This window comes from Xiphophorus couchianus, chromosome 7, assembly GCF_001444195.1.
Source record: "Xiphophorus couchianus chromosome 7, X_couchianus-1.0, whole genome shotgun sequence".
NCBI classification, from domain to species: domain Eukaryota; kingdom Metazoa; phylum Chordata; class Actinopteri; order Cyprinodontiformes; family Poeciliidae; genus Xiphophorus; species Xiphophorus couchianus.
This window is the reverse complement of record NC_040234.1, coordinates 35545006-35568477: the sequence shown is the minus strand read 5'-3', so window position 1 is coordinate 35568477 and position 23472 is coordinate 35545006. Positions and strand designations below refer to the sequence as shown.

General features: G+C 38.2%; 1 protein-coding gene and 1 long non-coding RNA gene across 5 annotated transcripts in view; one reads left to right on the top strand and one right to left on the bottom strand.

Moving 5' to 3' along the window:
* pcbp3 (poly(rC) binding protein 3) overlaps nt 1–19954 on the bottom strand; it is a 66116-nt gene extending 46162 nt beyond the window's left edge. For 3 of the 4 annotated variants that reach the window (XM_028024487.1, XM_028024489.1, XM_028024488.1), the window contains exon 1: nt 19650–19953. The gene's annotated coding sequence lies outside the window, so the exon portion shown is untranslated. Of the gene's footprint in view, nt 1–19649 lie in introns of all 4 variants that reach the window. The other variant, XM_028024490.1, reaches the window with a different exon arrangement.
* LOC114148960 (uncharacterized) lies at nt 4006–6522 on the top strand. Its single transcript, XR_003596392.1, has 4 exons — nt 4006–4272; nt 4410–4469; nt 5284–5734; nt 6275–6522. It is a non-coding gene; the product is annotated as an uncharacterized LOC114148960 (long non-coding RNA).
* Nucleotides 19955–23472: the final 3518 nt, after the last annotated feature.

The window sequence follows — 23472 nt, the reverse complement described above, 5'->3', positions numbered from 1 at the left end:
AGTATTAATGTTTAATGATATCTAAAAGGGCTAATTCCCCCAGCCCTCCCTGTTGCTCTTATCCTCTCATTAAACATCCTCGCAATGTCTTCACTTCCTGCGATTAGAGCGCTGACCCCGGCTGCTGAAGGACTCACTCTTCACCGATTATAAATTCATCTCGCTCCGGCTCTTTTCCTCCTCTTTTCAGAAACCGGAAATGTTAGCGAGGAACGGCAGAATAGGGCCAAATTAGAAAAATTAAAAAGTGAGTTCATGGACCGGTCATCGCTTTTGTAATACATTTTGATCTCTGAATGACTCTCTACTCATTCAGTCAAACTGAAAGCTAAAAAAGGAACAAAAACAGAATATATGGGTTAGGCTAACTCACCAAAACTGCATAAAACTGATGCTACATATTCAAACCCACGATTCTTTTAAAGCATCTGATCAGAGTTTACAGCTGTTTCATTTCTTTGAGAAGGAAGAAACATAAATCTCACTTAGATCTTTACAAACGTTCAAAACTTAGTAAGTTTCAAACCTGAAATTATTTTGGCATGATTTTCTCGAGATAATCAGTTTGCTATTGTGGTACCTAAGGCTAACAAGCTAGTTTTACATAGTCATCTGAAGAAATAGGCTTCTGGTTTTCTTTAAGGAGGAATTAATATAGTTTTTTAATGACTTGTACATATTTTATTGTTTAATTTTGCTGTCACTACATTTGGGATTGATAAGTAAAATCATAGACAATTACAGCATAATTATAGTCAAATTAGCTGCAGCTGATGGCCGTGGCCTCCCATCTCACACGCTTTCACACATGAAAGTGTGTGAAAACAGATGCACAAATATACAACCATACACCTTTGAAAAGCAGAAGTGAAGCCTCCTGCACAATTATCAAGAATGCAGCAAGTGGTTTCTGGAAAGTAAGTTAACCATAAAGCAATTGTCTTTCCCAGCAGCCATACGTCCTGTTACTCTGCTGGGGTTGCTAGGTAACGGGGCGGAACGCTGCTGGGGTTGCTAGGTAACAGCTAGACTTTGCTGGAGTCACTAAGTGAGGAGCAGTTTTTGCTGATTTCTGACTCACCATTCGAAAGGTTTTTGAAACGACTCATTTTCTGACACCAGATAAAATTAACTTATTGCTAAAAACTGTCTCTGTGTTTCTTTGAAATGCTTGGGTTGTTTTTAGAAGCAGTAGAAACCCCAAAATGTGAATTTTGCATAAAAGGTCTCTTTAAGTGTCAGAAAATATGCTGGCAACTAAATGAAAACATTACAGTAAGTAAAAATAATGTATTGCAGTGTTTCTTTCTTTATTTCTTTCTCTAACCTGAGGCGTTCGGCTCCAGAATATAAGGTGATATTAAAAAAACAGATGTTTCTCCCCTGGCAGAGAAAACCTTTAACGCGCCACCAAGCATGCACGCACAACATCAATATATCCACGAGGACACACAAGCTCACGCATTGCAGGCCAGGGAAATGTCCGAGGAAATGCTTATTCCCACAAACTCACTCCAGAGAGAACGCGCAGCACTTAAGTGGTCACCGTCAGGAGCTTAGCTGACCCAGTGAGCATTTCTGAAACTGCTTGTTTGGTTAACTCTGTCAGCCAAACACACAGGAGCTCCATCATTCACAGTCCGACTCCTGGCTTCACTTTGAAGTCTTTGTGAGGAAGATGACTGGGCCTCGTCGTCTGTTAGGGGGATTAGTTTATTGGGGAGCGTGCATCTTAACTGAAGCAGTTCAAGGATTTCTGCATCAGAAGGTTTTTTGTTGCTGTTATTGTATGCTGACGCTGAATGAGCATCATGCTAACACCACAACTGAAGTGTTAGACAATCCTTACAGAGCACACAAAGCCGGAGTTTTCCCTTCATGGACAGTTTCAGGTTGCTGAAGTTCACAGACTTCTGATGCTGCAAAGATTGTTGAAAAGCAGCTTCTGTGGCTCGATGGAAAAAAATATAAGAAAAACTCTGCAGCAACTGATTCAGTTTATTTATCGTCATCGCAAAGTCATAAGTCAAATACAGCGAGTTCAGAACCAAGTTTTTTCTCTTTCAACAATACACAAATGAAATGTATCAAATGAATTATAGACGTGAGGGAGGGAGAGAAGAAAGGAAGTGAAGAAGGAAAGAAAGTAAAACGATAAATTAAAGCATGAAGGGAAGAAAATAAGTGAGGAAGGAAGGATCGTCTACAGTTGTAAGCATTTTCTTCTGCAGCATCAGTTTGTTCTCATTAATCTCCAACTGGATAGTTTCAATTTTACTAAAATTTACTGTCGCTTTATTAAATAAAGTGTTTAACGTTTATCTGATTCTGTACAACAATAAAACAATCCTGCAGCGTCTGACCTCCTGATACACAAACAGAGCAAGAACAGCTACAGACATTCACCTACAAACGTCTGTAAAAAACAAAGAAATTATAATTAGAGGTGCCGTATGTAGCTTCTATAAAATATAAAATGTAGCAATATTTTATTAAAGCTACATACAAAGTTACAGTTTATGCTTCATAAACTGTCACTTTGTTGTGATAGTTTATGAGACAGTTAATGAGTGAAAAGAATTCAGCTCCTATACCGTCTCCCAGTTTGATTGACAGCATTAAGCCCCTCCTCCTGGCTCTGATTGGTTGTTTCTTCAGACAGCAAGATACATTTTTTTCACAGATTATCTGTGTCACAAACTTTCACAATATGGTGACAGTTTCAACAAATATATAAAAGATTTTTTACATATTTTAATTTTTCTTATAAGAGTGACATACTTCAGCTTTAACAAAAGATTTATAACTTTTACATAATAAGCTGATAATATAAATTAAAAATGAAAATGATCAAGGTTTTTGAATGAAAAAACTTCCAGTGTGGTGATTTTTCTGTCTGTCCTTCATTATGTCTGTTACTGGGACCAGATTAACCTTTCATCAGTCCCAGCAGGTGTTCTTCCTGTTTATTCCTCCTAGATAAAGTGTGCATTTGATTTGACTCTTAGCTACTAAAAACAAAAATAGGACATCTATGCAAATAATTAACACAACAAACTGAGCAACCTTTGGTTTTTCACCTGTGTTATGTGGATATTCTGCATGCGGAGCTGCACACAGCGTGTTTCCTGCATGAATTGCAGGAAAGGTGCAAAAAGCAATCGACCAGGCTTCCTCTGGAGATGGAATTGCTAGCCGTAAATCTTGAACATGGACATATTTATGAGCAGAGACGTTTGCCTTTCCGCCGGCTCATCACACGGATTGTCTGCTGCTGGACTGCATGTTTGCTTTCTGCTGGCTACACACATCCACACACACACACACACACACACACACACACACACACACACACACAGTTCCATTCTAAACAGGAATAATACGTACATATACCTTTAAATTAGCTTTCGTAGACGTTCTTAATTGGCCTATCTAATGTTAGCACATGTTCTTTTGAAAGGCAGCGATGTCCAAACTTTTTACAACATGAGCCAAAATTGTCAAGTCAAAAGCTCTGGTGGGTCAAAAACATTATAAAAACTAAAATCATTGTTTTTTTAATGGTCAACAATAAACTAAGCCTATAATATTTTAGTTAAAGTGGACATATTGTACAAAATTCACATTTTGCTCACTTCTGTACTTCCATTTGGGTTTCTACTACTTAAAAAAAAAAAAACCACTCAGACATTTTTGTCAATAAGTTAATGTTTAGTTGTGTTTATTTTAAAATGACAGTAAATTCTTCAGTATATATTTATCAAAAATTATAAGTTATTTTTTCTTAAAATGTCAGGTAAAGTCTTTCACAGTAAACATGCTTTATTTAGCTGGACCAAGTGCAAAAATGACTTCTTGGGTTGTAAAGGGAAAAAATCAAAAAGCAGAACAGCTATTAATATGGAAAATGCCTATTACAAATGATTTTTCTGTCATCGTTTTGGCGCCCCCTCTGGTTGTGGCACCCACACATAGTGTGAAACCCACATTTAAATATGGCTTTAATAATAATAACAAAATCCTTTAAATTCTAATGAAAGATTTATTATTTTAAGAGTTGTTTATTATTTTGGGTGAATTATTGTCACGACCAGCAGTTAAAGGGTTAACTTTTCAGGAAGAAAAACGCTAGCATCGCTCTTAACCAATGAGCTCTTTCCAAGAGGCGCATTGTCCCGCCCACCACCTCGGTGACTTCCTCCTTCATTTCCGTTGCTACTTGATCGCTGAGCTGCTAACTGAACAAGGAGACGGAGATTCACGGAAGAAGAGGTACACAAAGCAATATAAAACGAATCGTTAGCAAACATTGCTGATGCTAAGAATGGTTTTATGTATGTTTATTGCCAAAACGACGAGTTAAGTTCACCGATGTTAACTAGTTCGGTTCTCTGTGCTTCTGGTTGTAGAGTGTTGGAAGTTAGAGGAGGCGCCATTTTGTGCTGCTGTGCTGTCCTCTGAAGAGACCGGTGAGCAAATTATTTTACCTATTCGTTATTTATTTGCACTTTTATCAGTATACTGTTGAATAGAATGTTTATAGCATTTATTAAAGAAGTAGTTTACAATTTAAAATTTTATTATTTGTTTAAAAATGTGATTGAATTTGTAAAAAATTAAGCCATTGAGAGAAGACTAAATAAGCATTTGAAACCAATGCTAAGATTGCTATGTTTATCACTATTTTCATTTGGAAACATGGTAAATGTTGCAGGCAGTACTTCTAAGTGCTAACCAGTTTGGAAATTTGATTATTTGAAAACGAATTGTGTTTTTTATGACTTTCGTTGGCATGTCGGGGTTTTTTGTATTAGATGATGTATGCTGGTAGCTTGAGTGTTGCATGTTCTCAAAAATTTATTGCAGTTGTTTGCAGAAGAAAGTTTAAAATTGTTTTTAAAATTCAAACCTTGAATTAGCTCCATTTTCCTGACAAGTTAGATTTTGACCTACATTTATAACCATTTAAAGACCCAGTTATTCAGTTTTCAGTTAAACAAACTAAAAATCAGTTTGAGTTCCTATTTATTTGTTTTAATTTGAGAGTCAAGATCAGAGCGCCTGGTTCTGAGCTGATAATAATTCTCTGGAGAAAGCCGAGGCATAAAGCTGAGGAGATAAACCTCAGTTTTATCTCCTTATAGAGGAATCAAGCTGCTTGGTAATACATCTTAATGTAAAGAATAAAATCAAGTAATACTTCCTGTCAGAAAAAATGACTGGTCAACAGTTTGCAACCAGTCATCTATCAGATTTATTAAAGCTGGCACTTTTCATCCGCAGAAAAAATATGTACCAGTCAGGGGAAAACCAGCTGTGCAATAAGCACACAGAGGAGGAGTAGGAAGCCGTTTCTTGATGCATGAAAAATATTTGGCTGACTTTGTGTTAATATGGTGCTGGGATGCAGTGGACGCCTTCAACAGCCTCATTGTAGGAATTATATTTTTGTCTAGGGAGAAAAATCAGAGTTTCTGAACTGGACACAACTCTGCAGGGTTGTAAATACAATCCGATTAAAATAATTTAAATTTACCTTAAAATCATATTAACACTACCTGTTTGTGGACAGTAAAAATTGCAACATAATAAAGTATTGTAGTATTTACCCAAATTTTGGGGGTATTAAATTGCATTGTGCGCGTGCACCAGAAAGTGTCCGGTCTCCCCTGGAGCTCAAAGCGATACCCACACAGGAAGTTAACCACCAACCTCCCACTGACTGCGTCCGAATGTAAGTAAAAACACTTATTTACATTTATTTTATGTTCATATTGTAAATGTTGACTTATGGTTCAGAAGAGTTGTCAGAGTGCTTTATGTAATGTACCATGTAAGCATTTGAAGCAGAAAGTTTAAATCTGTGACTACGGTTGCTTTCTGGGGGTGGTTTTAATCAAAAACAGGGATAAATCATTGTTAAAGGTAATTTTAATGTAAAACAGTCATAAGAGATGCTGCATCACTGGTTTGTGCTCACATGAGCTTGTTCTGTAAATTTGGTGCCAAAATTTACTGGCACCACAACATCTTGACTCTGTAACTGTTTGTTGGGGCGTAATGGCCGAACCATTCCTTGTATTTCCTGAATTTTGTTGGTTGTTAGTTTGATGATAGAGAATGCTCTGTAATGACGTGAAGCTACAGAATCTCAGCGGTGAAGGAGTAATCATTCTAATTTTACTCCAGATGTTTCACCTGAATCACAGAACTGCTGCTTCTCCATAATGGCTAAGTTTATGTTAGCTGATTCTGTTTCTGTCTTGATTTACAGATCAAAAGAAACTTCTATAACTTCAAGAAACTGCCAGCAGAGGTAAAATGATTACTGAGGAACTGTAACTCAAGTAAAGGTACTACGAATAGGCCTGTCACAAAAACAATTTTTTCTGGACAATAAATTCATGTTATTGTGTATTTAAACACAACTTTGAATTTTGAATGGTCTTTTTAATGATTTTCTAATTTAAGACGAAGTTGTAATAAAAACTCAAACTAATGTTCATAATTTCAACAGATGATTAGGTCCTGACGTGTGTGCTCTTTCACACAGATGTTGCAGAGGATGAACACACTAGAATAACCATTATGAGGCCTCATTTATCACACACAGACTTTCAACAGCCCATGAAATGATCAGACGTGGTTTACTTCACTTTTGTGCTGCAGGACTTTGCTCTGCGAATATTTACTTCCAATTATTCATGTTTCCAAAGAACTTGAGGCGCTGCAAAAACCACAACATTGTCTCTTTATCTCTTCTACCTTATCTCCTCATCTATATATTACCATGAAGCTCTGATAAAACACGTGAAAGCAATTATTATGAACTTCAAACAACAACAGTGTATGTTTATCTAGATGTCTATTTCTTTATTAATGCCAGTTCCTCATTACCGATTCTATGCTGCAAAAATACCCTTCTGAAAACAAGATAAAAAATGATTGAAAACAAAGTTTTTCCAATGTTACAGGTGAGAAAATCTGCTAGTGGAGCTAGTTCTTTTTATCAATGTTCAAATTTTATTGACTTAAATGAGCAACCCGTATGTTGCTGAAAAGTTGTTAGTGTACTTTAAATAAGATAAAAACTAAGATATTTGCACCAGAAGTTGGGCAAAAATACTTGGTTATATTTTGTATTTATATTGGAGTGTTTCAATGTTGAACATGCTAATAATGCAAACACACACACGCAGACGCACAAAGGCAATAGAAAAACACAGCAAGCGGAAAAATGCTGCAACCAAAATCTACAATAAAAAAAATACAAATGAAAAACACTGCAACAAGAAATGGAATCGAAAATGTTTAACTTTTTCCTGTATTATGACTTTATTCTAACATATTTATTTTTGTGCTATTACAACTTACATAACATGTTCTTATATGACTTGAATCTTGTATTATTTTGACTATTCTCGTAAAATTATGACTATTTTATTATTACGACTTTGCTCTCATTTTACAACTTCATTCTTGTAACACTGACTTTATTCTCGTAGTTTTAAAGCATTTTATTATCCTGACCCTAATAAATACTCTGCCATACGTTTCAGCTGCAGTAAAAACTTTGAGGCTTTTTTACGTTTTTACCAGGAGAAGCAGTAACTGTGAACGGTGCTGCATATTAATCAGTGCATGAACAAATTGCGTTTAAATTCCTTTTTGATCTTCATAAGCCTCATGTTGTTTTGAATCCATAAGTTCAAACAGTTTATAGATAAGACGTCCTTTTTGGTGCCTGTCCCACTGGGGAAACCATATTATATCAGACTGTTAGTCTTGTTGCTGAAAAGCTGCAAAAAGCTGATCGTACAATGAGATCCAGCATATTTATTACACTGGTTGCCTTGAAGGCATCTGGACAGCTCTGAAGCCCACGCACTTCCAGATGAACAAAGGTTGATGCAGCAGAGGTGAGGAGTCGCCTTTATGCCGGCTGTAGTCTGGAGGAACATAGAGGCGCAGGTTTAAGATGTGTGTGTCTGCACGCTGTGTGTGTGTCAGGGGAAGTCTTATATGCTGTTGTGTTAAGCAGCATTTGACATCCTTGCTCTCTCCCAACGCAGAGCCTTTCGCTGACACGAAGACGACACCAAAACCCAAAAACTCTTTGATGTTCCAGCTTTTAAACGTTTAATCCCAAACAAGCAGCAGATTTTAAAACCCTCCTCAGTTTAAGAGTCTGTCTAGTTTTCCACATTTTTTCACCCACATGAATCCATAGAGAATCATAAAGACCCGTTTCTGTTTCCCTTCCAAGCATTCAGATGTTCCTGTGATCAGAAACTGGTCCTGATCGACAGCTCTTCAGATATTGTGAAGATATCAGTTGTTTCTTTGGGGTTTGGCTGCTTGTTTGAGGCTCTGGAACGCCAGCATCATGCAGTGTGTGCAACACAGCGCCCCCAGTGTTGAGGCACATCTCATCACTCGCTTTTCTCCAATAAATGTAAACTTTATGCTGAAAATCAACATCTTTGACCATAAAAACCTTAAAATCAAACAACAACCAAGTGAACAAATGGATTTCTTCCATGATCGTTAGTATTTGATTTGTCATTATGTGCGTTGAATAACTGCTCTAAAAACAACAAATAGAATATAATTGGTGAAAATAAATAAAGTTAAAGGAAAAGACCTTCATAAAGTTTGGAAATCTATTGATCAAGACCAACATGGCTGTTTGGAGGCAAAAAATATACGATTCATAATTAGAAACCTTTTATAGAGATTTTTTGTAACTATTTTCAAGGTATATTTAATTGATTTAATTATTTTGGAAAGAACTTAGACACAAAATTTGAAGAAGTTTCACAAAAAGTCTACTGTGATGCAAAAGGATTGCAATGTTTATGGCTGCGCTAACCCTCACACACTTACCATAAAGATCAGTTCTGCTAATGCTAAAGCGCTATATCGGCATTGTATTTCGTATAAGTTAATGCTAAAGAATGTGAGTAAGGAAATGGTCCAATAATAACATCAACACAGATGTTGAACTTTATTTAACTGAAGGTTTATAAAACCACCAAGTAAATTAGTGCTTTAGAAATTATCCTAAAATTATCCATGAAAAAAAGTTGAGTGAAGCTAGGCGCGCTAAACATTTTCAAAGTTAGCAGAAGCACCGACGCAATAAACAAAAACTTCAGTTCCTCTAACGCTACATCAATGTTGTATTTTGCAGAAGGTAATGCTAAAGAATGCTAAAGAACGTGAGCAAGGAAACAATAAATGGTAAAGACTAAAACACGAATGTTTTAGTCTCCGAAGCTGGGTGTGCTAAACGTTTTCAGCATTAGCTAAAGCAGTAGAGGAAAAATTAGCTATTCTATTGGCACATTAGTGTCCATCACTTGTCTCTGTGATGTCATAAAAATTATCCATGTATACAGAATAAATTTCTGCTGATTCGAAGCAATTGTTTAGCTATAGCTAAGTGCTTATTTGAAATGTATTTTCTCAAGACGGCCTATGAAAAGTCTGGAGGTGACAAAGATGTGAAGACATGGTGGAGAGGAAACAAAGATGTAGAAAACTGGAGGCTCTCGCCGGCTCTGACACAGTTTCAGAGGTCCATTAAATGAATAATGGAGGAGGCTAAGAGCATTTCCTTCATCTTAATGTGGAAAGAGGAGGAAGAAAGTTTTCAACAAGGCTTTTATGTAATAAGGGGGTAACCTTCAAGACATGGGATCTACGTATGATTGGATTGACTTATTTTACTAACTGTTTGAGGCACACATTCAAATTTCTCTCCACTTTCAGAGCTGTCCCCATTTTTCCGAGCATTTTTCCTGAAAAGAAAACTGGGAAAAGCGACCCATAGAAATGTTTTCTCAACCTCTGAAGTCCTTCCCTGCACCCCCTCCACCCCAACATCTGCTTAAGCTCACTTTTCGGCATTCCCGCTGACTTAGCATCCTTTTCTGCAGATGCTTCTGGAGCTGCACAAGAAGAGGAAAAAACAGCAGTCTAAAAATAAAAATAAATAACAGCTTTGAGTAAAAGTGTGTCAGGGAAAGAGCGATGACTTCTGTGTTCTGAATTTCTACTGTCGAGTAGAAAAATGAGACTGAGATGAAGTTGAGAATAAGAATAAAACACCAAAATATCTGCAGTTTCTGTTCTCTCGTCATGTACAGTGATATCACTTTTTAATTATTTGAACTGTTCTTGATGTAACGACACATAACGACAAATCCATTTTGGATTTGAATTTGGTTGTAAACGATCACTTTAGTAAGGGATCTATTGATTATTGTGATGATTAATCAAATAAAATAAATACATGAAATTTAATTTCATTAAGAAAGCTTTTCAATGCAAAATGTGATGCGATTTAAACATCACATTAAGTTTGAAGTACGAAAACTTTAAAGTGTAAAAAGATGGGAAATGAAACGTTTAACATTTAAAAATTAAAAAGCAATCTTCATTATATTATACTTTGTTTAGTCTCAAGTTTGGAGAAGATTCTGTATGAACGATCACAGAAAAAAGTTGGTCCTCTGCAAAGAACAGCATCCATTAAGGAGGTTGATGCAGGAGTAGATGTTTCCTGCTGAGGTATTTGAGGACAAACTCCATTTCTATTGTGTAGTAAATCCACTGAGCCTGTTATCTTTTTTCTCTAGTTAAACTGATCCTACTCTTTTAACACATTCTGTCTTTTTTTGGCAGTGATTCTTTCTGTGCCTCAGTCTCTCCTTGGATGTTTGGTAGCGCTTAGCATTCGTCAACAGCTCATTGGTGGAAGTGAGAGCGTTGCGCAACACAAGTAATAATCCGACTGGAAAATGGCGCGCTAATTGGTAAAACATAAGTTAGCAAAGCTTCCAGGCATATAATTTGCCTTGAAGATTTTTTTTTTAAATCAAGTTTGAATCATTTGTCGAATCGTTACAGCTCTAAGTCTGTCACCTTTGTGCATTGCACACCCCTTTTGCTTGACAACTGATGCATTGCTCTTACCACTAAGCAATTTTCCTTCATCTGATGGGGAATTTTGGATAGAATGACTGAAACCAGCAAGACAATGATCCTAAACTGGCATCCTGATTGGTTGAGGAACAATAAACCTGGTTAACATTAGGTTTCTGGAAAAGTCACCATCTCAATCCAAAGCAGAGTCATCTCAACACAGAATGTTATGTTGGTTAAAAATCCTAAAATGTTTTGTACATTTCGTCTTATCTGGGCCTATGATTTTTATATAAAGGAAAATGTTTGCAAAACATACATACATACATGCACGCATAAAATAAAACAGTTAACTGTAAGTCTGCAACTGTAAGTCAGGCTCTGCAACTGTAAGTCAGGCTCTGCAACTGTAAGTCAGGCTCTGGCCAAGTGTTTTAACTCCCGCATCTAAATAACTACAAGTAAATTTTTTACTGCACTGGTGGATTATGCGTGATCAAATTTCTAATTAAATATGCATATTTTCCATAGTTCTTTTAAAATCAGTTGATTTAGTTAAAAAGTGTATCATGCCAGGAAACCAACAAAGTTGAACTAAATCTTAACAATTTTGTCTAGAAATGTGTTAAAATAGTTTACAAACTGCTAAATCAGCTCAGGATGTTCATTATGTTTTCTTCCATTGTGTCGGCTGAATCCTGAAGCGTCCACAGTTTCTGTTTTGGCCTCAGCCACCAACTGGGACCAATCTGTTGGTCAGGTGGGGCTCAGCGGTAAGCAGCCGATGCCCATCCTGCCAGCTCAGAGCCGCTCAACACATAAAAACAACACAACCCGCTGCAGAGCAAACAGTCCATTCTGAACGTTTCCAAAGGGAATTCATTGTTCTACAAATTGTAATATTTCTGTTTCGACTCAGGCAACATTTAGATGGAAATGGAAATGTTTTCAGGTTTGTATCTGACAGGAATTAGAATAACCTTTCTCACTGCTGCCAATAAACAAGGTCAGTGATGCAGAAACTGACATGCTGCCAGCGCCGTGCATATGGAAAGGCAGTAGACAGGAATAATGTACAGTTATGCACAAAATCTTTGAGCTACTACAATTTTTTTTTATGTTTGTCCCATGTACCCACTGTTTAGGGTTTCTGAAGGACGTTTTCACTTTTTTCACTCCTTTTCGATGCAGGCTGTTTTTGTAAAATCTGAGCTCTGACCCAATAACTGACAGTTAGCCACTTTAATCCAACTCCAGTTTGTTTTTCTAGAAAGTTCGGTTCAGTCCGGTGAATGCGCTACTCAACTGTGATTAAAATAAAATTAAAAAAAACACTCTGTTTGGATTGAAGTGAGCTATGTTGAGCACCTAGCGGACCGGAGACCGCTCCTAAAGCTGGAAGTGGACTATAGTGCAATGCATTCTGGGTAAATAAAACCAAAATAAACACTAGCGGGAGAAATGACTCGTGGTCTTTTACCAAAGAAAAGAAAAATCCTACAAAATTTAAAATCTGACACTACATTTTTGTTAACATTTTGTGAAAAATGACATCGCGTTAAGTGTCTTCTTCACAGGTTTGTGTAACTTCCTTCTTTGGTTAATGGTGCAGAGCCCCCACAGGCCGGGACAGGAACAGGTTGCTCAGAGTTTAGAAAGAGATCAAAACTGCAACATTTGTTTAATTTTCTATTTCTGCAGTTCGCTTTCACACTGCATTGTGTCAAACAAGCCAAACACTTTCAGCAAGTCAATGAAAAATTGGAAAAATATAATTTTTGACAAGCAGGAAATAAGGTTTTTTGCTCCCAAAGGCTAATTTAAAAGGACTGAAAAACAATAAATGATCATTGGAAGGACAATTCATCTCTCAGGGCTTTGAATGTTTACAGTCGTCGTCCTTTTGCAAGACCAGTTGGAGTCAAACCTTTAACTTTCCTGGCTTCTGTATTGAAATGTTTCTTCTGTTTCCTATTTTATGAAACTCACTCTTCCTACAAATAAACGCACATTAGTGCTTCAACCTCTGCATATAGTTGGAATGCTGTTCTCTCTCTTCACTTATTTTCTGCTTTGTGCTCAACTACAGGGTCAGTGTTTGGGTAAAATGAGTGAAAAATATGTAGAAAAGCACCAACAGTCCTATCAGAAATCCTTGATGTTATTAGACAGTGAGAAGGAAGCATGAGAAATCAGCCAAATTAAAACTTTTGCACAGCAGCTCTTATGTTAAATACTACAGAAAACCTCTAATGTATTTATTCCTGCATTCCCTCTGGACTGTTGGACAAGACTGCCCAAAGAGTGGCCCGGGGGCCATTTGTGGCCCCTGACCCCATTCTAGAAGAGTATAAATTTGGCCCTCGAGCGCAAGCTGTTAATGCAGAAGGACACTTAATATTTATTTAGGACAAATCTCACACATTCACTTAATTCATTAAAATGGAAAATATTATATACTATGGAAAGTTTTACTCTTTTATAAAGCAGACCTTTTGCTTTCTGCTAATGCGCTAATAGTGGAGCCAATTTCTTTGTTTTGCTAACTTAGCGCACTTAGCTTCCTTTAAACATTTTTTTGCTTAAATTCTGATGCGCTAATTTGCTTGGCTGTTTTGTAGACGTTCAGCTGAATAAAATGTAACATCGGTGTTGAAGTTTTGGTTTTCAGTGTTTATATTCATGCTCTTATTTTGAAGAGGGTGAAGACTGTTTACACAGCAGTTCCATTTCCTGTCATCACGTTCTCTATTTTGTCCCAGTAACTTTATTTCAAACCAGAAAAGAACAAAATAAAACATGTAAAATAGAGAACAAGACTTGACCATGAATACAATACCTAAGATCATAAGGGAACATGTAATTTAGCACTTAGCTTAAGTTAAAACTTTAGCATTAGCTTCTGATATATACTGTGTTGCTGTAGCTTTGTAGCTATAGTGAAACTAATGTTTGTGGTAATTCCTTTTGGGTTAGTGCTGCTAACTTTATAGTTAACGGCACTAACAATGATTGGATCACAGTAAATAATGTCCTGGCTGTCTGAATCAGCGCGTTGCCGATCTGTTCACCCTCTCAGACAACAGGTTTGCTCTCTGCGAGGGCTGTCACCTGCTTCCCACTTGCTCAAACTGAGAATGAGAAAAGTGCAGAAATCAGAAGGGGAGAGCGAGGAGCTGACGTTCATCACTCGAGTGCCGAGGCTTAGCCTAAGAGGCTTGAATAATCAGTATGCTAAGCTGTCAGGGCGTGCGCTCACACCTACCACACGCTTACCAACTCCTGGGCGCTTTTTAATCAAGCAAAAAAACGGCACGAGGCAGCCGACAGCGCCGAGAGATGAGCTTTAGAATATCTCTTACACTATTCACTGACATTAACAAACGTAAGCTGCAGACGCGCCTGTTTTTTTTTTTCCAGTTTCCTTTACTGTCTTGTTTCATGTGCTTACTTCATTAAATAATGTTCAGTTCTTGTGGTTAAATGTTTAAAAAATGTACATCCGCCATGCAGCGCTCCTCCACTGGCCTGCAGAGCCTCAGTGGACTCAGAAGGCTCCATTCATCAGTTGAGCTGAGTCATCTCAGAGAAACAGTGGCAATAATGGATAAATAATTGCGCTGCATTCACATACAGTGACGTAGCTGCACCCCGTCCGAGCTGGGGGCATTCAGAGGTCAAACCTGTATGGAAAGGAGAGCTAAAAGTCGTTTTCAACTCGCTGCATTAAATGACCTGATGTTTAAAGTCAGTGACGATTTACAGATGATTCCAAACTCATCTCTGAATATTTGTACAAAAATAAGGCATTGTGTCGCTCCACTATCAGCTGATCGGAGCTTCCTTGTCATCTCAGCTGGAACTTTAAATCCGAATGACGTTATCTGTTCAGATCGTAACGGGAGCACTGAACCCGTCTCTGCGTGCAAACCGCAGGAAGCTTCTTCACTGCTTATCAAATGTTAAACATCTGTGGATCTGATGCGATGCTACGTTCGCCTCTTCCTCATGATGAATCGGTTTAGTATTTAGTCTTCAGACAGATGACTCTACCCAACTCATGGTAACTGTCACTCTACAATCTGTATCGTTAGCTCAAAACAGTATATGATTTAAAGAGAATAACCAAAAGATTAAAATGGTTTAATTTCATTTTGCTTGGCTAATTCCGCTGCTATTTTCTGTAAATAAAAAAATAATCACACTATTTCGCCTGTATACAATAATCAAACATGAAGTAGTTGATTTGTTTCCCATGAAGAGATGGCATACAGGGCTGTACAGTCTGATAACCCCTTTAATCTTGTAGATCTACATTTTATCAACGTATTTCTTTTAGCGCATGCAAAAATGAGCTAACGGTAAGGATCATGCAATGACAGGCAATCTTCCTAACTTCATGTAGTTGAATACAAGCCAGCATTAGCACCGCAGCAAAGAACAATCAGTTTTAGCTTTATTTCTGTGTAAAAGTAACTAGTATATCTTGTAATCATTCCTGCTCATTAAAAAATAATAGTTGATGCTTCAAGGAGGAAGGAATGCCTCTCCTTCCCTTTCAATTGATGTGTCAGCTGTTCTCTAACAGAGCAACGCTGTAAACCTAAGAAACAATCCTTCCCGACAATAATTCATTCCAGAAATCAAGGGCCGGCGGTGCGAGGCATTACTGAAATTGAACGCGACACCTTCTAAAAGTCGAAGCCATCCAGGAGAATTATGGTTGGTGAAATCTGAGGACCATCCTGTCGACGAGGAGCAACAGAGTGATGTAATTTAAGCTTGTGAAGGTTTCAGAGATCAATCAGAAAAGATGGAGGGTAAATGGAGGCAGGCTGAGAAACAAACTGTAGTGCAGTAGCTCCAGCCTTCCCTGCTGCTTCCCCAGCACCACTCTGGGTGGTGAGGGATGGTCATGAACAGGCGGCCCCCTCTAACCCGTCTGCTATTTTTATACCCGCTAATACAGGGGTTGAAGGAACCAGCTTAACCAGTGAAGACAAGAAAATATTGTTGTTGGTCTCAACTTCACAGCCAGTAAAACCAATCGTGCGAACATGTTGAGGAAAGCTTCGTGTTATTTTATAATAAACTTGGAGCTCCAATAGTGTAACTCAGGACATCCTGCAGCCTGTGTGTTTTCATCAGTCAGTCCATCAAGTTTATTTGTATGGCACATTTTAGCAACAAGACGATTCAAGGTGCTTTACATCATAAAAACAATTGAAACATTGCCAAGTGCCGTCATTACTGACAAAAATGTTGGTCAGTGTTTCATTTATTATCATGCAAAAGCATCTCTTAACAGCTGAGTTTTTAGTCCAGATTTAAAGGAAATCACTGTTTCGGCTGTTTTACAGTTTTCCAAAGGTTTGTTTCAGATTTTTGCTGCAAATCTACAATAATGTTTAATATCTATTTTAATAATATGTACAAATGCACGATTACAAAGACTGAAAGTGTTAGAAGAGAAGCAGTTTCTGATGAGGAATCACATTACAGATGTAGATAAAAATCGATTCCATAAAGAATTGCTGTTGGTTGTCCTGGAAGTCCTGAATCACTTCAAAATGCGCTATTGATTTTAAAATACATTTACGTTGTACGTCTTTGGCACTGTTATTTATGAGTTATAGAGCATTATGCTAGTCTCCTTGACCATAATCCTGATATTGTTTTATTTTAAAAAAGCAAGGTAGCAGTGCTAACCTACTACTGGTAATTTAAGGTACAGAATTTTATTCACAAACCTATTTCTTTAAATAGAAACCAATGGAACCTTACAGAATAGTTTTTAAAAAGTCTTATTTGTTTACACTTGTCAGTCCCATAATTTAAGCACAATCTCTAGACCGTTTGAATAGAAAAAATGATTTCTGAATTGAATTGTGACCCTAACAATTGGACTAGTATCGATAGACACTGAAGATTTGCATCTCTAAATGCAAATAGGACAACTCCATATAATTAATTTCCACTAAAAATGGCAACTTTTGAGTCTGTTAAGGAGGTCAGAAAAGTGTTTACAAGTAAACACTGGACAGACAGTCCAGGTCTGTCTGTCCAAGCAGGTTCACCCTGAGAGCAAACCGCAGCATGCTAACAGAAGTCTCTTCATATGGTGTATTTGGTTTTCTCCAAACATGGTGCTTCACATTAAGGCCAAACATCTTGACTTTGGTCTCATCTGTGCCAAAGACTCTGACACAAAAACCTTCACGTTTCTTTCAGATCTTGTTTCACAAACTTCTGCAGCCAGAACAGTCTTTCCTCGTCAAATTTTCCAAACTATTCAGTCCTACCATTGACCTTCAACAACTCAGTCCCGTCCACTTTATTTACATCAGACAAATTCACAATGAATGTCATCTTCTAGGTTCTTTTCAAGAAAATATGTCCAAAAAACCTAAATTTTACCGATTTATCATAAAGGTACATAAATTACAATCATTGACTTGCAGTCCATTCTAGTACCAGGCAGTCTAATTCAATTTATACTGCAGGGGTCCCCAAAGTCGGTCCTGGAGGGCCGGCATCCTGCATGTTTTAGTTCTCTCCCTGGTACCAACAACCTTTTCAGGAGGTCAGTGTTCTTCTTAGGCCTCTAATGAGCCATCATTTGATCCAGGTGCGTTAAACCAGGGAGTCAACCTGGACAAATTCATCCTTCAAAATAAAACACGGGGAAACAAAAACCACATTTCACTTCCCTTCAACAGCAGGAAAATAGATTATCACAAATTTAGAGGTCAGATATAGTTTGTCGGTCTGTCTCCTGCGGCTGCCTGTTGATCCTCCTGCTGCCTGTCATAACAATGACTGTTCCAGTTGGATTAAAGCAGATTTCACATCAACTGCTGATTAAAACGTAAAGTTGGATCACTTTGCAACAGCTACCATCAAACTCTGAGCCAGATCCTTCCAGGAAACTCCCGCCACATTCGGAGCGCAGAGCCAGGCCAGCGGGAAAACCGGAACGATTCGAAAAGGCCAGGACACAAAGAGCCAGCTGCTTCCCTGCAGAGCGGCGGCTCTGGAGGAAGCGGGGCTCGCGGTTCGCCGTGGGGGTTTGCTAATAGTCCAGCTACGTCACATAATAAGGGAAGAGCTATGAAGACGCGTCTTTGACTTAATCCAGCTTCCCTCAGTGTTACTAAGGTAAACTAAATTTACTAAACTTAATTTATTCTAGTGAATTAAATACACTAGATGGAGCTTCAACTGGAGATTCATGAGGCTCTGATTACATCCATAAAATGTCAAAAATAAAAGGAATTTCAGTCGAATAAAGTATTGGTTCAATCGAAAATTTCCAAGAATATATCACTCCAACATGTTTTCAAATTTGCATTGACTCACTTTCAGCTTCTCATGTTTCACTCATGAGTGACACATGTTCAGTTTTCCAGCAGTCTGAGAGGAACGCCTCGTAAACCCCAAAACACGGCGTCAATCTGTTTCACATACATTTATCTGATTTTATTTGTTGTATTTGCTAAACACATTTAATAAATTTATAAATTTTTTAATCTATTTATAGTTTTTATATATTTTATTTGAATACAGTTGAAATAACTTTACACATAACATTTATATTAATGAATTTAAAAAAATATTTTTGCATTCATTTAGATTTACACAATTTAATTTACATTAAATTTTTAATTAAATAAATACCTTAAATCTAATGTTACATTTCAATTTATATTCTGCTGTAATCATAGTTTGTATTTAATATTTTAATCATTTATGAAAAATTAATAACTTAATATAAATATTCTTAATGATATATTTTCATATAATTATAAGTAAAATTTAAATGAATATATAAATGTACTTAAAAAAATAGCAAAAATTTTAAAAGGTGAGTTTTAATGTTCTAAAATTTATAAACATAATAAGCATAAAATTAAAGCTGAGTGAAATAACAACGTAATAAAATTCAAAATGGCAAAAATCTTCCTTTTTTATACATTAATTTGTCTTTGCAGGAATTTGAAGGGAGCAAAAAAAAATCTGCTTTTTTTTCTAGTCTTCGCTAAGGTCCAATTTTCAGATTTGATAAAGTGGCTTTAAAATCTCTTGGCTGGCAGTATTGATGTCTAAAGCACTTCAGTATAATCACACACACACACACACACACACACGCACACAGCACTTCCCCTTCCTGGTGGAGTGCAGGATGTGCTGCTGAAGAACTAAGCAGTTTTTCTCCTCCCTGCTGCTGCCAGGAATGCTTTATGAGCCGCGTTAATATCGGCGATCCGCTGCCAGAAGGATTGCCTGATTCAATCAAGCGTCTCACTGCCTTGTAAAGTCATTACGCTTTGTGCAACGTCATGCGTTCTGGAGCCGACCAACAGCCCTGTGTTTTATCCCGCCGTTTGGAAGTGGCCGCAGCTTTTCCAGGAACGGTAAATAACCGGGAGAAACAGAAGCTTTTCCTACTCAATCGCTGCTGCTGCCGGCTGAAAGTTAGAAAATCTCTGGGAATGTGCATGTGAGGAAGTTTATATGTGAATATCAAAGGGAGGAGGGAAAGCACTGTGACCTCACTGACAGCATCTCCTGGAACTGTGTCACTTTACCGAAGGGAAAACTTGGACTATGTATCCGGAAAAGGCGAAGATGACATGGAATATTTTTGGACAAATAGTGTAAGAGAACTCCCAAAGGAGAAAATCAGTCGAGTACTGAAGGTTGGAGAAGCAGAGACTTACCTGTCGGGGTGGTGGTTGGTGGGACGGAGAAGTGAGGAGAGTCAAAGGGTCCCGGGGCGGTTTGGGTGGATGGGGGTCCCGATTCGGGCTGGAAACAGGACTGGAGGGTGGTCCAGGTCAGGGGAGGAAGGATGGAGTGACAGGGAGCAGGGGGGAGAAAAATAAACGCCGCTTGGCTCTCCCTCCCTCTCTCCGTTCCTTCCTCTCTTTAACTCTCCTTCCGACACACACACTCACACACACTCGCTCAGAGGCAGAACGCTGAAGTCACTCAGATAAAAGCCGGAGAAAGACTCTTTACATTTACAAGCTCGGCTACAGGAGCAGGGGGAGGATGGCCAGAGCTGCCCCTCCCAACCTGCTGCAGCCGGCCAATGGGTGGAGGCAAACAGGAGACGAAACAGCCAATCACAGCAGGGACACCCAGTCTCAGCGCAGTCACTCATATCCAGCTGGAATAATTAGAAAGTAAACAGAAACATGGAAAGCTGCTGGTCTGAAGGAAGGTGAACGCTGAATAGTTTACTTCTTTATTTACGGCCTGTAACTGAGAGATCACTATTTCAATAAAATAGAAATAGTGTTTAATTAATTTTTTTTTTTTTTTTAGCAGAGATTCTCCTGAAGCTTCCAAGACGAAGCAACTAGAGGAGCCACTATGCCATGAACGCTTCTACTTTCCCTTAACGTAGAAAGTACTCCTAGATCAGCTCCTCTGTTTCTCTTTGTGTCTAGACTCTGTTTTCTCAAACTCCCAGTCAGTAGTGGCAGATGGTAGGGAAGGAAGGAAGGAAAGAAGGAAGAAAGGAAAGAGTGAAACTGAAAGGAGGGACATAGGATGGAAAGTATAAGGAAGGGGTGATGACAGGAAGGAAGATGGACGGGACTAAGAGAAGGAAGGAAGACATGATGATGGGAAGGAAAAAAGAGACGAGGATAAGAAAGAAGGACGGACACAAGGATTAACAGGAAGGAAGGAAAGATACAGGTGCAAGGGGCTAATATATGAATGTTAGCAAGGATGAGGCTGAGATTGGAAGGAAGGAAAGAAAGAAGGAAGTGACTAAAATAGGAAGAAAGAAAAGGTTCAAGATAGGAAGGAAGGAAAAAGCACAACTACAAAAAGAACCAAAGCAAAGTAAGAAGGAAGGAAGGAAGGAAGAAAGAAAGGAAGAGGCAATGATGGGAAGGACGAATGGAAGGAAAATGTGAAGGATAAGGCGAGGATAAGAAGAAAGGAAAGAAGGAAGTTACAACAGGAAGGAAGGACAGATGCAGGGACTGGGTCTTGGACTGGCCAATCAAAGCTTCAACATGGAACCAGATCTCCAGTTGAAGGAAAATCTGTTGGATTGACTGATTTCTTTAACAGAAAACAGAATCAGTTTCCTTTTAAAGCTGCTTTACCATAAAAAACCATCAAGTTTCATTCACTAAAATTGATCATGAAAATAAATAAATCTCTCTAGCCATGTCTTGATTCAGGGCCTCTAAATATTTAAAAGGTGCCGACTAGACTCCACTATGGAAAGTGTACTTATGATGTTGCAGTTACAATTGCAGGGCTGTTTGTTTTTTTGTTGTTTGTTTTTGTTTTTTGTCTGGATTGATAATTGGGAAAGTAAATTAATTTCCCAATAGCTGTGGACTGTAGCATCCACAGCGCAGCAGCAGAGAGTAGGAGGAGGCCCAGACTCCAAAGCAGCGCTGCCATTTAGAACGGCACAGTTTACCGAACAGAACCGATACGAGGCCCGACTGTGTGTCAGCGGGAGAGGAACAGACATAAAAAATTCATTAGAGGATGGAAAGAGATGTCACATCGAATATGTAGCCGACTGCACTGATGACCGGGAGCAGTCAGCTGTGCGAGGAAGATGGAGCAGCTTTAAACGCCATCCTGCAGACCTGAGCATCGCCATCAGCCAGGAGGAGAGAGAGGAAGATGCAAACATGCTGCAAATACACATCTGATTTAGAGGTGGTGATAAAGTGGCTTTAGCATTTCTTTGTTAGATAAAAACACTTAAATGGCAGAAGATTCACACAGAGGTTTAAAGACAATGAGCCGTGTTACATATGTGATTTAATGTCAGCTACCTGGTCTTAAACACCTCTGATCCTCGAAATATTAGGATGCAATCAGAAGTGGCACACTTTAAAATTCAGTAAAAATGAGACACTTAAAAAGTACAGCAGCTTATTGCACAAACGAGATCATTTCCCCCAGAAGTTTACAAACTCAAGAACTGTTTACATTCCTTCTGTTTACAGTTTTTCTATTTATTGTGCTCTGTTTTTGTTGTGTATGCACAAATATAGACATCTTGAACATATTTTAAATTTCCTGCTGAGTTGCACATTCCATTTGATCTGAATGCCATTTTTAATAACTATAGTATTTTTCTTGCATTATAAATTTACTCTTATGGTAATGTCTCTTATTCCTATATTTCATATTTTGTATAGTTTGTATTGCTGCTGATATACCTGAATCTACCCACAGTGGGACAATGAAAGATATTTCTATTCAGTTTTACTGTTAAGTTTTTCCAAGCCGACTCCCAAATAATTCAGCTTGTTTCCTGACATTGTAAACTTGGTTGTTTTATGCTCTGATTCCCAGAGTATTAGCTGTTGTAGTTACATTAAATACATTAGTAGCTCAAAGAACAAAGCAGCTTTGTAGGTTTAGCTAAACTTGGGTTGGCTGTCAGTGAGTCAGAACTACTGAGTAAATACAGCTTACAGATCTGACAACTGCAGCGTTTTGTCTCCGCCTTGAGTGTAATTAAAGGCGCCCAATACGTGGTTGTCTCGTGGTCGTATCATTACCCTCACTGCGTCGTTTCACAGTACTTAGCTATTACTGAGCCTCCACTAAACACAGCCGTCCTCAGAGTATGATCCCTCTGCAGCTGTGGGTCAGCGCTCGCTCCCACTCTAACTTCCGTCAGTCACAGGGACTTTAATAAATAACATGCCATTCATGGAGTCCAGATCTCTTCCCTGAAAGTTACTCAGGCGAGGAGTTTAACAGGAAGTTATGATGCTGGTTTATTTTCCTGTCTGTCTGCAGGGACGCTGAGCCCTCCAGTCAATTAATATAAGCCTTCTAACCATTCGAAGCTGGAAATCTGAACACGCAGATTAGATAAAACTGAGTGGGAAGTGACAGCTTGTCCTGATTATTTTTAGGTTGTCCCACTACTTATCATGCAACGGGCTAATGGATATATGTGAGATTGGATCCGTAAAACGATGCCTTCAGGCTCCAAATGTTTAATCCAATCATTTTATGGCGTTTTAATTTTTTTATTGACCGATGGGCACAGATCCTAAAGTTTTTATCTTCTATGAAGTGGTCATAAACAAACTTATAGGCGTCTGGCTGGAGCCGATGCAGTTAATAAGAAAATTAATTTGTGTTTATTTATAGTGCCAATTCACAGCAATTTTTCTAAAAAAAAAATAATAATAATAATCATACATGCATTCCAATCCTAGTTATCAGACGACGCAGTAAGCTCAATTATTTATTCAAAGTAGGTTAAAATGTTTCTGAAATCCCAGCAGATTGCATCCGGTCATGAGCAGGTAGTGTAGTGTTGTTGACTTTTCAGCAGTCCCTCATATCGAGCATGCAGGTAGCGACAGTGGAGAGAAAAATCTCCCCTTTAACGGGAAAAAACCTCCAGTAGAACCAGAACCGGACTCAGTACAATCGGCCATCTGCCACGACGGACTGGAGGTTTGAGAAGAAACAGAAGAACTGATGTAGGATTATTTTCAACTTTCATGAAAGTAAAAAGTTAATTGTAGA